The 13474-nt window shown below is 45.8% G+C and overlaps 1 protein-coding gene across 2 annotated transcripts in view; it reads right to left on the reverse strand.

Moving 5' to 3' along the window:
• The window catches only part of STX8 (syntaxin 8), a 251809-nt gene that overhangs the window by 31605 nt on the left and 206730 nt on the right, over positions 1-13474 (reverse strand). The window lies entirely within an intron of this gene.

The following is a 13474-nucleotide window of genomic DNA, read 5'->3' on the forward strand; positions in this document are numbered from 1 at the left end:
CAGCTGTGCAGCTGTGTGGGGGAGGGGGGTGAATGCCACCCCCATCTGAACCATAGGGATCAAGCAGGTACTGGGTGCAAGAGAGAGAAGAGAAACACAGACCCGTTAGGGCCTCTGCTTGGCTGTCCCGCAAACACACTGCCACACACAGAAAAGGTTTCAACAAGCTGACAATACACTGATCATCATAGGACTTTCAAGTGCGCCCAACACTGCATTCGCTTCCTTCCCAAAGGGAGAAAAATCTCAAACCACATCATGCTATTGAATAGAGAAGGGACGTCAAGGAGTCTGTTCGACGAGTCCTGGATCTCTGGTTGATAGGCATTCTTTTCAATCCAGTGCCTATCGAGTTCTCCGCATCATGAGTGAGTGACGTAATCACCCTCCGTATGTCCTGCATGTACGTACAGAGAAGCACACTGTTCGCTCCCCGGCCCAGAGCACACGCCTTCTTCTGAGGCTGTGCTGGCTGCCCCCACCCTGCCAGGCTCATTCTTGTCTAGAGTCCTCTGCGGGGAGGGGGGGAGGGAGGGGAGAACGTCCCTTTGGGGGGGCTTTCCCACTTGACCTAAGGTCTGCCGCAAGAAGGGGGATACAGCACAGCTGTGATGAGCAAATTCTGGGAAGAAAGGACGAGTCCATCAGATCTAAAAGTAATATCAACATAAGCAAATGTCGCTCATCAACCGAACAGAGAGTGTTTCTGGGCGTTCAACGAAATCACTGTCGAATTATATGCTGCCGTTACCGCGATACATCCTCAGACCAGGAAAATGCTAGCCTTTCTTGAAAAGGGATGTCCCTTTTCTTTTCTGTTAGGTATTGTCACTGTGTAACGCTGGTTTTCCAGGATTCTCTTCTTGGCGCTAAATGTGGTGTTCAAGCATGGCATTAATTTAGTGGCTTGATATATTCTATTTATACTCTTGTCTATGTGTAAACATTTTCAATTTCTTCGGCAGCTTTGATTTTAAACACACACACACACACACACACACACACACACACACATTTTATCGTAAACTACCCCATATCTTCTTTGGAATACAGAGGTTACGAATTATAAATAAAATGTCTCCTGGGATCGAGGCTGGGCTGTCCTCGTTCCAACCTGCTATACAAGGTTCTTAGATTCCATGGTGGGAGAAAAAACGAGGTTCTCTGGACAGTCTACAAGCCTTCCTGGCCAGTCTGCACTGCGTGCTGTTCCATCCTTAAGTCCCGGTCGGCAGGCCAAACTCTGTGAGCTTATCCATTTATTTATGCTGTTGTGTATATTTTGCTGTTGTTTCCAAGGAAAAGTTCTGTTTGAAATTCTCCAGCCTTGCCTTAGTTGAACTAAGGGGAAGCAGGATTGTTTTTCTCATACGCCTATGTGTTCCCGGGTGTTGGAAGCTGCCAGCTAAGCAGACCAGAACTGGGGCTCAGGAACAAGCAGCCCCTTCATGTGGTCAAAGGGACACATCAGACAAGTGGTCCCCGAACACGAATCTCGTCAGGGTAAGAGCACAGGCATCTTGAGAGCTTGAGGCACGGTCTCAGCCGTGGTGCCCGGCAGTGGGGCTTCAGCGCGAACTGGCTTTTGAGACCTACCCCTGCAAGCTTCGGTATGTCACCACCAAGTGGTGGTAGAGAGAGTAACAGGCGCGCAGGGCCAAGGGGGCTCCGGGTTCCCGGTTGGGAGACAGAATGCTTTTCCAGGCCGTGGCTCGGAATAAAAATAGAATCTGTTTATTAAACTTGTCTCTTTCATAACACAACACAGGCTGGGAAAGAAAACCACTCAGCAGACACAATAAAGAGAAAGCATCGCGTGTTTCTTTGGCTACCTGTGCAAGCCAACCTCCAGAATGCTCCGCTCTGAGCCCAGGCCAGATGGAAAGAGGTCTCCTCCTCCCAGCAAACTCGGGAAAGAATGCCCCTCAGCTGTGCATTCAAGACCCCGGCAGCATGGAAGCACCCACTTCTGGTCTCAGGTCTGGAAAAGGTGGTTTCCTTTTGGGCCAGCACGGTTTCCCGTCACTGGCTCTTTTTCAGAGTTTGCCCCTCCGTTCCTGTGCTCCAAACGCTCAGGTACCACTGAGTGTTCAGATGTCAAGCCCCCCGCTCCATCCTCAAGCACATGGCCTTCCACGGGTCCAGCAAGCTGGCTCTCCAGACACTATCTGCAATAGATGAAAGGAATCCAACAGACAATGCGACAGAACATGAAGCCTTCGTAGTGTTCACGAGGGGTACTGGTTGGATGGGCAAACTTAAATTCAATCCAGCAGCGTTCTGGAATTGGGTCGAATCGCTAAGCAAGAGCACACCTCGGTAGCCACGTAGCCCCATGTCTATTGACGGATGAGGAAACATAACTTATGGAGCACTTACCGCGGGCCAAGCGTTGTTCTCACGGCCCATCTGTGTCTTAACTCAGGTCATCCTCACAAATCTTAACACCAGAGGGATTTCTCTCTCTCACTTCCTGCATCGCGCCACCCTTGTCCCTAGTAGCTCTCTGTTGGCCGCCGGGTCAAGTTAGAAGGCTCAGTGGCCAACAGCGCAGCTGTCAGGGGCCATGACCCACACCCTCAGTTTCCGGCGAAGGAAAAACAAAGGGGTGTTCCAGGTCACACAGCTGGCAAGTAATGGGGGGGGTTCAGATCCACAGTCGGGCTGCATGGTCGTCCTCTGGGCCCCCTACATCCCAAGCCCCCCAGGGAAGTTGTTCGCTCCTCCCCCGTCGGGCCACGGATGCTTCACAGAAGGTCTGGAATTTAGAGACTAGTACTGAAAATGAACGCATCATAACCCGAGCATGTGAGAAGGGTGGGTGTGAGCAGTAAGGCAGCTTCGGAGAATTCTTGAAGACTGGTGAAGGTCCTTTTGGGTATCTAACTACAGTGACATTGGGGATGGGAGAGGGTCCGATGAACCCCCTGGAAAACATGACTGCAAAAATAAAAGACTATAATTATTCTGGGACTGAACACCGCACGCCGTACTTTGCAAAGAGCCTTTACATATATGATCCATTTTGCGCCTTTGCGGTCACTTGCTACAGGAGAAGGGGGAGAAGTCACATTTTTTCACTGTGTGTACAACTACGCTGTGCCCTTAGTGCCCTGGGGAGCCAGACACAGAAGACAGTTCCTGGAAGGGGAGATTCCCTGGGGTGGGGTGGGGGGAGGCAACTGCCGCTTCCCCACCATGGCCAGCTCTGGATGACGGTGGAACATCTGAAGCCCAGTGTTTTCAAAGCCGGAGCTGTGTCAGCCTTCTGCTCTTTAGAACAGACATCAAAGAGCAGACTGGAAAGCCTGCATCACCACGCTAAGACTTCTGGGCGCGGGCAGGGTGCACGGGAAAGGACTCTTAAAACAAGCATGAACAGAGGGAATGTGGGGTGCCTCCGTGAGGAGGCGTCAGGAGGAACTGGGGGGCCAGGGAATTCTGGGTGTCAGTGTGCATTAACGGACTGAATTATGTCCTCCCCCCAATTTGTACATTGAAGCCCTAACCCCTATATGACTGATTGAGGAGGTAATGAAGGTTAAATTAGGTTATAAGGGCGGGGTCCTAATCTGATAGGGCTGGTGTCCTTAATAAGGAGAGGAAGAGACACCGGAGGGCTCTCTGTCTCCATCCTCTGTCTCCCTCCTCCTCCTCCCCATTCCTCACAGCACACCTGGCAGAGGCAAGACCATGTGAGAACAAAACAAGGAGGAGGCCTCACCAGATACCAACCCTGCCAGCACCTTGATCCTGGACTTCCTGGCCTCCAGAACTGAGAAAACACGCTTGTGTTATCTCGGTCACCTGGTCCGTGGTAATTTGTTACAGAAGCCCTGGCAGACTGACACAGCGAGCTGTGGCCTTGCTAGTCCCAGCCCTCGGCCAGCACTCGCTCCTCTCTCCATACTCAGAGCTACCTCCTCCGTGAGGCCTTTCTCGCCCACCCTTGCCACTTCCTCCTGGATGCCCTCACGCTACACGAAGAGATTCCGTCTGGGAACCCGTAGTAAGTCTGTCTGCCCCTACTAGACGCCAAGCCTCTTGAAAGAAGACACCGTCTTATTCAACTTCACATTCCCAGTCCGGGCATGTAGTGAGCATCGAATAACTTCAAGGAATAAACAAAGAAACGAATGAGTCGAGGACGTCGTCTTAAAAATGTGCGTTAGCGTACATGTTACGACAAGACTTATTCACTTATTTACTCAACAGTCAAGAAGTAAATAGTTTGGGTGGGGGGAACAAAGAAGTAAATCAGGAAGAGAGAAAACTAAAAAAACAAGGACATTTCTAGGTGATGAAGAAATGACAAGATGAAGGACTAGCAGCATAAGAGAATACGACACTGATCCCTCGTACGATCTACGCACCGTGTGGCATGACGATGACGTATAATTAAACGTGAATGATTAGCAGCACAGAGGAGAAGCTAAGGGGGCTCCAAAGGGGGAGAAACGTGGTGGCTGAATCCTGCCTTTGGTACCAGCTAGGAGACCTGGGGCAAGTCGCTTACCTTCTCTGGGCTTCACTGACCTCCTCCTTTGTTTTTTTATTAAACATAAATTTTGTCAAAGTATAACACACACGTAGCAAAGGACACAAGTTGCTCGGGGGAGAGCTCGATGAATTCTCTAGTTGCCGCATCTTGTAAACAGAGCTAATGAATGCACCTGTTACGGAGGGTGGATGTGAGGGTCAGACGGTATAATACTTGCAGAGCCCTCAGCCTGGTGCCCTGCGCACAGGCAGCCCGTCACCTCCCCTTCAGTGGCCTCTGCTGCGTGTAACTGCAGTTCTAAACTAAACTTGATTCGTAGATGTTCCGACCCTGCATCATTTTTGATACAGCTTGGTGCCATTCCCCAGACTCAAGAAAAAGGAGCGGTGAATCCTGCTCCCAGTACAACTGGAAATCTAGCAACTCACCACTGGAGCTGGGCATGAGGGCCCCCTTTCTGCCCCCCTTCCCTGCCACGCTGGGTCAACAGAGGGACGCTTCATCGACTTAAAATGCCAGCTAAGCTCAGAGTTATAAACAGAAAAACTCACGGAGCACAGAACGGATGTGGAGAAGTTTGTTTGGTCGGTACATGAGAGAGAGAGAGAGAGGGAGAGAACCTCTCAACTTCAGGACGTAAGACTTCTCAAACAAGCAGAGTAAGGGCTCTGGGTCCAGGCAACAGCAGGTACTGGGTAATGTTTGTTAGGGACACACTCAGAAGGTGGACAGTTGGGGACCCCAGTGTATTTTGGGCAGCATGCCTATAAACCAAGTAACTTCCATGTACTGGACAAGGCCAGACCGAACGGTCACCTCACTGGGGACAACCTGATGAGTAGAAAGAAGTCCTCTCTGCTCCCAATGTCTTCCCTCCCAGGATTTCGGGTTCAGGGGATTCTATTTATGAATCTGTCATTCCCTTACTCTGTTCCTATCTGAAATGGCAAGATGGCTGGCTGGGACGACACTTTCTGTCCCCAGTATGTGAGCATGGATGAACTCGGGATTCTTGTGTTCCTGGGCAGAAGAGGGCGGACAGCAGAGACACGCAGTGACAGAAGTATATGTGAGTATGTGGAGGAGTGTATAAGCAGGCAGAGCGAGCGCTGGGAGAGGGCACGTTACGTCCTGGCCCCTGCACCTTGGCCCTAGGCCAGCCCTGAGACTCACAGGCAAGGCTGATGGAGCAACTAGTCCAGGATTTCCTCAGTGGCTTTCCATCCTCCTCCTTACCCTGTCCCGTTCCTGCCTCATCTCTTGCCTCTCCCACTAACACTCCGTAAGCCGACCTATTTCTGTTGTTCAACTTTAAAAACCAACCCCCCCAACCTGAGTGGCACCCATCCTTGCAAACATTCCTCTGCGAGTCCTCAGAAGATCCAGGTTCTCCTAAGTAGCGAGGGCAGATGTGGCTGGAGGGGAATTTACAGTCTGTGACCAATTAGCCAGATGGGCTTACCTTCCCACCTGGTTTTTCTCTTGTCGGTGTTTTGTGAGCTCTCTCACTTTCGTTGGCTCCCCCGTTCATGGAAGGTCATTTCCCTTTGGCCTTGGAGGTTCATGGTCTGAGGGCTGTTCGGGTTCACATATGCTCTTGGACTTCGGATGGCACTGGCCACCAGGATAAGTCCTCCCCGACATGCGTCTTGGCACAGGCAGCGTGACCTTTGCTTCTAGATGCGTATCTCAACATTGTTTCCACACTTCTGTGAGCTCCAGCTTTGCAGCTGGGGCAAATGTGGTTACACGATTAATTCCAAACATATGCCGCACAGAACGCTGGGTCTTACCATACATATCTGCATATCATTTACAAGGCAAACTAAGGAACTGATTTTGAGCCGTAAAAACCCATGATTTGAAAGGAGGAGGGGACGGCCTGTTTCTGTCTTCTTTCTTCTAGTGTTGAACGCGATCAGGCTACTTCTGGCCTCCAATCAGAGGAGCTGGGTTACTTCTCTTTTTAAAGGTCATCCTTTCAAGTTCTTTGTCACTGTGAATGCCATGTAAACTCCTTTACTTTCAGTCTGGGTTTGCCTTGATCAACCGACTTTCCCGACACTTGGAGATGAAGAGGGCTCTACGTGCTTATCTAGCTGAGATCTTGGAACCCAAGCCCGGTACGAACATAAATCACAGAAGACAAACATTTATCTCCCCTATTATTTTTTTTAACAAATTTTCAGGGTTGGCTATTTGCCCTATCGTTTCCAAAGCCAAAGAAATTGGACATGACACGTACCAACAAAGGCATTACCATGCGTTACACATTTGCTTTCCCTTTCAGCCACGGGTTTACTTTCCCAAGAAGAGTGCCATTGACAAACCCAAAACAAAATCACAAATGTCAGTTTTTCTGACCTGCATTTACTTCCCATGCAACCACTTTTTTTCAAACTGACATTTCCTCTCTGCCCTTTTTTGGATTTTATTTATTTTAGAGAAAGAGAGAGAGGGAGCGAGCGTGAGCGAGTGAGCACGAGTTGGGGGAGGGGCAGAGGCAGAGGGAGAAGCAGACTCCCCGCTGAGCAGGGAGCCCGACACGGGACTGGATCCGAGGACCCTGAGATCATGACCTGAGCTGAAGGCAGATGCTTAACCAACTGAGCCACCCAGGCGCCCCTCCTCTCCATCTCTTTATTCCTCCATTGGCAAGGTGATCAGCACGTGCTCTCTCTTAAGCCATCTCTGGCGTCTTTGAAAATTCTGCACAACTTCAGGCCTTTACTACTACTAAACAGAGATCCTTACCTTTAAAACCTATGTCATCCACACTTCCCCCAATAATGTGCAGTAACTACAGCTTTCCACCAACCAACCCCCAATTTCTTTTGTATACTTGTAGTTTCAGATCAGATCGTTTGTACCTGCTTCGGCTCTTTTCATCTTGGCAAACTGATTCCCTGAATCATATGGAACGACAACAAGCTGACAATGTCCAATACCCATCTTTGGTTGGAAAAGCTGAGTCTAGTAATAGGTGGGAAGGGAGTATGCCTTCTATGTTTAATGAAACCCCACAGCACCTAGTGAAGAGCCGGCATTCAAAATAATTTGAGTGATGTTAGAGTATCAGATGTTAGATCTCTGAATACCTAACTCCTAGTTCCCTGGCTTATATAAAAATTGTTCTGGGAAAGAAGCTTTAAAAATTAGGTGTCAACATTGGATCATATTTTAAGCCTAGGACAGATGATAAAATACCAAGATGAAAAATACACAAATTAAGCTGGCTCCCTGACACGGGGCAGAATTTTCCTAGCTAATCTCACTACGTATGTCTGCTATTGCAGGTGAACTTTAGAATCGTGATGTCAAGGAGCCCCCACACTCCCTCTGGAGTTCTGAATCAGACTGCGTGAAATTTATAAACTAACTTGGGGGGAAATCTACATCTCTACACTTTAAGCCAGCCTATCTAGGAAAATGGCACATCCCTACATTTATTCAAATCTTCTGTCTGCAACTATAATTTTTCCTACCAACCGTCACCCCAAGCAACACGCACACCCTCCTGGTAAAATAGCTTGCCTGCACCCTTGACCGGAGCATACGCCAGACACAGGCACTCACGTTTCACAGACAGATGCAAGACCCCAGGTGGGACCCAAAGAAAACTTTCCCACGACTCTCCTGATTGTTGTTAAGGAAGGAACCTTCCACAGAGTAAGAAGGACCTGAACGTGGGGCTGCCAGGGGCCGTGCTCTCCACCACGAGAAGAAAGCCAGTCTGTGGGAGGAAAGCGGGAAGCCAATGCAGAGATGATAAAGGAGGAATGGTACAAAGCCCCACCAATAACCCCCATGGTGCCTCTGTGTGCATGAGAAACAAGTACTTCCTGCATGTCCTAAAACCATGGCCCTAAATATATAAATCTGTGATGATGGTGACCGTGACTGGCAAGCCTGTGGGTTTGGAGTTGTGCGTACTCCCAACAACTGGGCCCTACAGTCCTAACAAAAACCATCCTGGGAGCTCTGAGAATCCTGTTCTGCTCCCGAAGGCTTCAGTTCCTTTGGTTGTGACCTCCCCCCAGTTCAGGCTCTGGGGAGCACCCCTCCTTTGCTTTTGCTTCAGCTACAGTTGGGTCTTGAACCTGAACAGTGTTTTAGTTTTCTTCAAGGTCCTCTACTTTTTGTTGAGTTTTTGTAGCTATTGGTTTGTTTTTTGGTTTTGGGTTTGTTTTTGTTTTAAGTAGGCTCTGCATGTGGAGCCCAATGCAGGGCTTGAACTCACGACCCTGAGATCAAGACCTGAGCCAAGATCAAGAGTTGGACGCACAACCGACTGAGCCACCCAGGTGTCCCCGGAGCTATTGTTAATGTGCCCTGTTCTCTGTGACATTTTCTAACTGGTTATGGGTATTTGTGAGAACCACTTTTTGTATATTTATCTTACAATTGGCAAAAGACTTGGCTTTCTTTTTGGTTTTTCGTTGATTGTCTTGAATTTGCTAGGTAGATTCTTTTTTTTTTTTTAAAGATTTTATTTATCTGACAGAAAGAGAGACAGCAAGAGGGAACACAAGCAGGGGGAGCGAGAGAGGGAGAGGCAGGCTTCCTGCTGAGCAGGGAGCCCGATGTGGGACTCAATCCCAGGACCCTGGGATCATGACCCAAGCCGAAGGCAGACACCCAACGACTGAGCCACCCAGGCACCCCTGCTAGGTAGATTCTTACAAATGTTTACAAACATGAGAAGTCTGATTCCACCTTATTAATTCACTTATTTGCATACTGTAGAGACTAATGATGTACATCAGCAGTGAAGGGGGACATTCTTATTTCCTCCCTGATCTGATTTTGTAATTTTTTACCATCAAGCAGGATGGTAGCATTTAGTCTGCAATAGTTATTACTGGGTATGATAATGAAGTACTCTTTAATTCCTAACTTGAAGAGCTGCTTTTATTTTATTATTATTTTTTTAATTTGTTTTTCCCTTGTGGACGATGTATACTGTTTTCCAATAATTCCCCAATGTTGACCAATTTATACATGTTTTTATATATTAAATATATATTTTATATATATTATTAAATATATATTTATATATATATTATTTGGTTAGGTGTCTACTTGTCTTGCCCTATTTATTTTAATTTGGGAGGTCTGGTTTCTTACTGTGGCGTTCTACTAGCTCTTTGAATACTTTTCACGCAAATCTTTCTTCAGATAAGAGTTTCGAAAACATAGTCTTCTAGCCAGTGGCTTGTCTTTCCGTTCTCTGAATGCAGTCTTTCACAGAGCGAACAGTGTAAATTTAATAAAGTTCACAGTGTAAATTTAATAAAGTTCACACTATCATTTTTTTATGGATCATGTTTTCTATGTTGTATATGAAAATTAATCACCAAACTTACAGCCATGCAGCTTTTCTCCTAAGTTCCCCACTATAATGTTTATAGTTTTGCATTTTATATTTAAGGCAATGAATACTTTTGAGTGAATTTATGTCTAATGTGTGAAGCTTATGTAAAAAATTCCTGTGGTTGTCCATTTGTACCCTCATTTGCTGACGATGACTAAAGACTAAAAACTAAACAAACTATCTTTTCTGCCTTGATGTGCCTTTATTCCTTTGACCCAGGTCAAGTTGACTGTATCTGTGGAGGTCTGTTCACGGACTCTGTGTTCTGTTCAATTTATCTATGTGTCCATTTGTTTCAAAACATCATGCTCTCTTAATTATCGAAACTTTATAATAAATCTTGAAACAGGCAAGTATGAGTTCATTGACTTGTCCTTCATCAGTAACTGCTGACACTACTCAGTGCTTAACACAAGTTTGTCGCTATTTACAAAACAGCTTGCTGAGATTTCTATGGGGATCGCACTGGATCTTCAAATCAATTTAAGAACTGGTATCTTAATAATATTGTGCCTCTTGGTCATGAGTAAGAAATATATCTCTAGTGAATTACTTTTCTTTCATTGCTTTCAAGAGTGTTTCTTAATTTTTACATTTTATTCAACTCATTTAAACCTAAAAAAGAAAAAAACAAAAACAGTTCACCCATTTCTCCCAGCCCCCAGCTCTTGCAACCACCAATCTGCTCTCTGTATTGATAAGCTTGCTTTTTTTTGTTTTGTTTAAGAATCCATACAAGAGAGATCATATGGTACTTGTCTTTCTCTGACTTATTTCACTTAGCATAACAACCTCCAGGTCCATCCATGTTGCCACAAATGGCAAGATTTCATTCTTTTTTTTTATGGCTGAATACTATTCCGTGTGTGTGTGTGTGTGTGGCAGGCACCCCCCCACATCTTCATACATTCATCTATTGAGACACTTACATTGTTTCCTTGTCTTGAATATTGTAAATAATGCTGCAATGAACATGGGATTGCACCTATCCTTTTGAATTAGTGTTTGCATTTTGTTCAGATAAATACCCAGAAGTGGAACTGCTGGATCCTATGGTAGTTAATTTTTTAATTTTTTGAGGAATCTCCATACTATTTTCGATAGTGGCTGCAACAATTTACATTCCCACCAACAGAGCACCGGGGTTCCCTTTCTCCACATCCTCGCCAACACTTGTCTTTTGATATCAGCCCATATGACAGGTGTGAGGTGGTATCTCATTGGGTTTTGATATGCATTTCCCTGATGATGAGTGATACCCAGCATCTTCTCATGTGTCTGTTGGCCATCTGGATGTCTTCTTTGGAAAAATGTCTATTCAGATCTTCTGCCCATTTTTAATTGAATTGTTTGGTTTTTTGCTATTGAGTTCTTTAAGTCCTTCATATACTTTGGATATCAACCCCTTATCAGATACATGGCTTGCAAATATTTTTCCCCATTCAGTAGGTGGCCTTTTCATTTTATTGATGGCTTCATTTGCTGTGTGCTTTTTTTTTTTTTAATTTCAAACTGAGAACAGACACTGAGTTTTATTAAATGCCTTTTCAGTTTTGACATTCAGCATATACATCATCTTTGCTGGGTTTTGACATCAGAGCTATTCCAACCTCACGCAGTGAAACGAGAAGTCTTCCTTCTTTTCTGAATTCTGCAACAGTTTATATAACACAGGAATTATTTTTCCTGGGAAGTTTAAAAGAATTTGCCTATAAAACTGCCTACCACTAGAGCATTTTGGGAAAGAGAGGTTTTTTGGGGTTTTTTTGCCGTTGGGACTGGGCATACATTTATCTATTTAATTAACCTTTTTGGATGGACGGCTTTGATATTTACAAATAAGTCTACTATGTATACGCCCCCACATGCACGGAACGGTCATACTCCTCTAAAAGCTTTCAATTAGAACTTTCTGGCTGACAGTTACGACGCTGACATCCTCTGTGTTGTGATGGCTCGTCTGAACTATTTTAATAGTATCTCTAATCAAGAAGACTTGGTAAATGCTGGACGCCGTCTGTGTGCACCCAAGTCTCTTGCACACAGCGGTGTGGCAGGCAATGCTGCCTTCTGGGCAGCTCATGACATTTCGTTACATGCTTGATTTCACAGGTCTGCTTCTTAAGGAATTCACTCACACCCGCCCAACGTAATCCTGCAAATTAGGTGGTAGGAGATTACTTAACAGTTTTCTATTAAAATAACTATAATAATATAATTAAATATATTTAGGGATCATGCACATGTAATAAGGAGATAAATGCTTATCCATAATTTGTTAACTTCTGGCAAGCCCCTACGGGAAGGAGATGAGCTCATGCAAGATCATGCAAGAGTTGGCCAGTTTACGAGCAGAGATGGAAGGGAAAGGTCTAGAAGATTGGGTGGAAAGGCCAAGTACTGCCATACCCCTAAGAGCACGAGATGAGACTGTGGGTGCTCAGAGCCTTTCCTAATGGGCTCCCATGAGGCCAAAGAAAGAGGTTCAGCACCACGGCAGAGGTCAGGTTTACTACCATCCCTCCTCAACCCTCCTTTTCGGGTAACCCCAAAGTAGCGGCTTTTGAAATGGGGCCGATGTTTCTTGCCTTGTCAATTTTTTGCCATTCTAACTGGTACAAGGCGGTATCTCAATGTGATTTTGATTTGAATTTCCCTGATGGCTAATGATGTTGAACATTTTTTCATGTGTCTGCTAGCCATTTGTATGTCTTCATTGGAAGGGATGTGGAGAAAGGGGAACCCTCTTACACTATTGGTGGGGATGCAAGTTGATACAGCCACTCTGGAAAACAGTGTGGTGGTCCCTCAAAAAGTTAAAAATAGAGCTACCCTATGACCCAGCAATTGCACTACTGGGTATTTACCCCAAAGATACAGATGTAGTGAAGGGAAGGGCCATATGCACCCCAATGTTCATAGCAGCATTGTCCACAATAGCCAAACTGTGGAAGGAGCCAAGATGCCCTTCAACAGATGACTGGATAAAGATGTGGCCCATATGTACAGTGGAATATTACTGAGCCATCAGAAAGAATGATTACCCAACATTTGCATCAACATGGATGGGACTGGAGGAGATTATGGTAAGTGAAATAAGTCATGCAGAGAAAGAGTTATCTTATGGTTTCACTCATTTATGGAACATAAGGAATAGCAGGGAGATTGGTAGGAGAAGGAAGGGAATAATGAAGGGGGGATAAACAGAAGGGGAAATGTACCATGAGAGACTATGGACTTTGGGGAACGAACTGAGGGTTTTAGAGGGGAGGAGGGTGGGGGGATGGGCTAGCCCGGTGATGGGTATTAAGGAGGGCATGTATTGCATGGAACACTGGGTGTTATACGCAAACAATGAATCATGGAACAACTACATCAAAAACTAATGATGTACTGTATGGTGACTAACAAATCATTAAAAAAAAAAATGGGGAAGATGGTAAGAGTCTAGCTGGAAGTCAGAAAATCAGCCAGAACTATATACAGAGATGGAACTTGCATGTGGTTCCTGGCACATGGAATAGAAGTCCTATACTTTCTTAAAGAAACTATAATCCTGGGGAAGATACGGGCAGAGGAGATGCAAACAGCTTGTGTTT

The sequence above is a fragment of the Ailuropoda melanoleuca genome, chromosome 17, assembly GCF_002007445.2.
Source record: "Ailuropoda melanoleuca isolate Jingjing chromosome 17, ASM200744v2, whole genome shotgun sequence".
Lineage (NCBI taxonomy): Eukaryota > Metazoa > Chordata > Mammalia > Carnivora > Ursidae > Ailuropoda > Ailuropoda melanoleuca.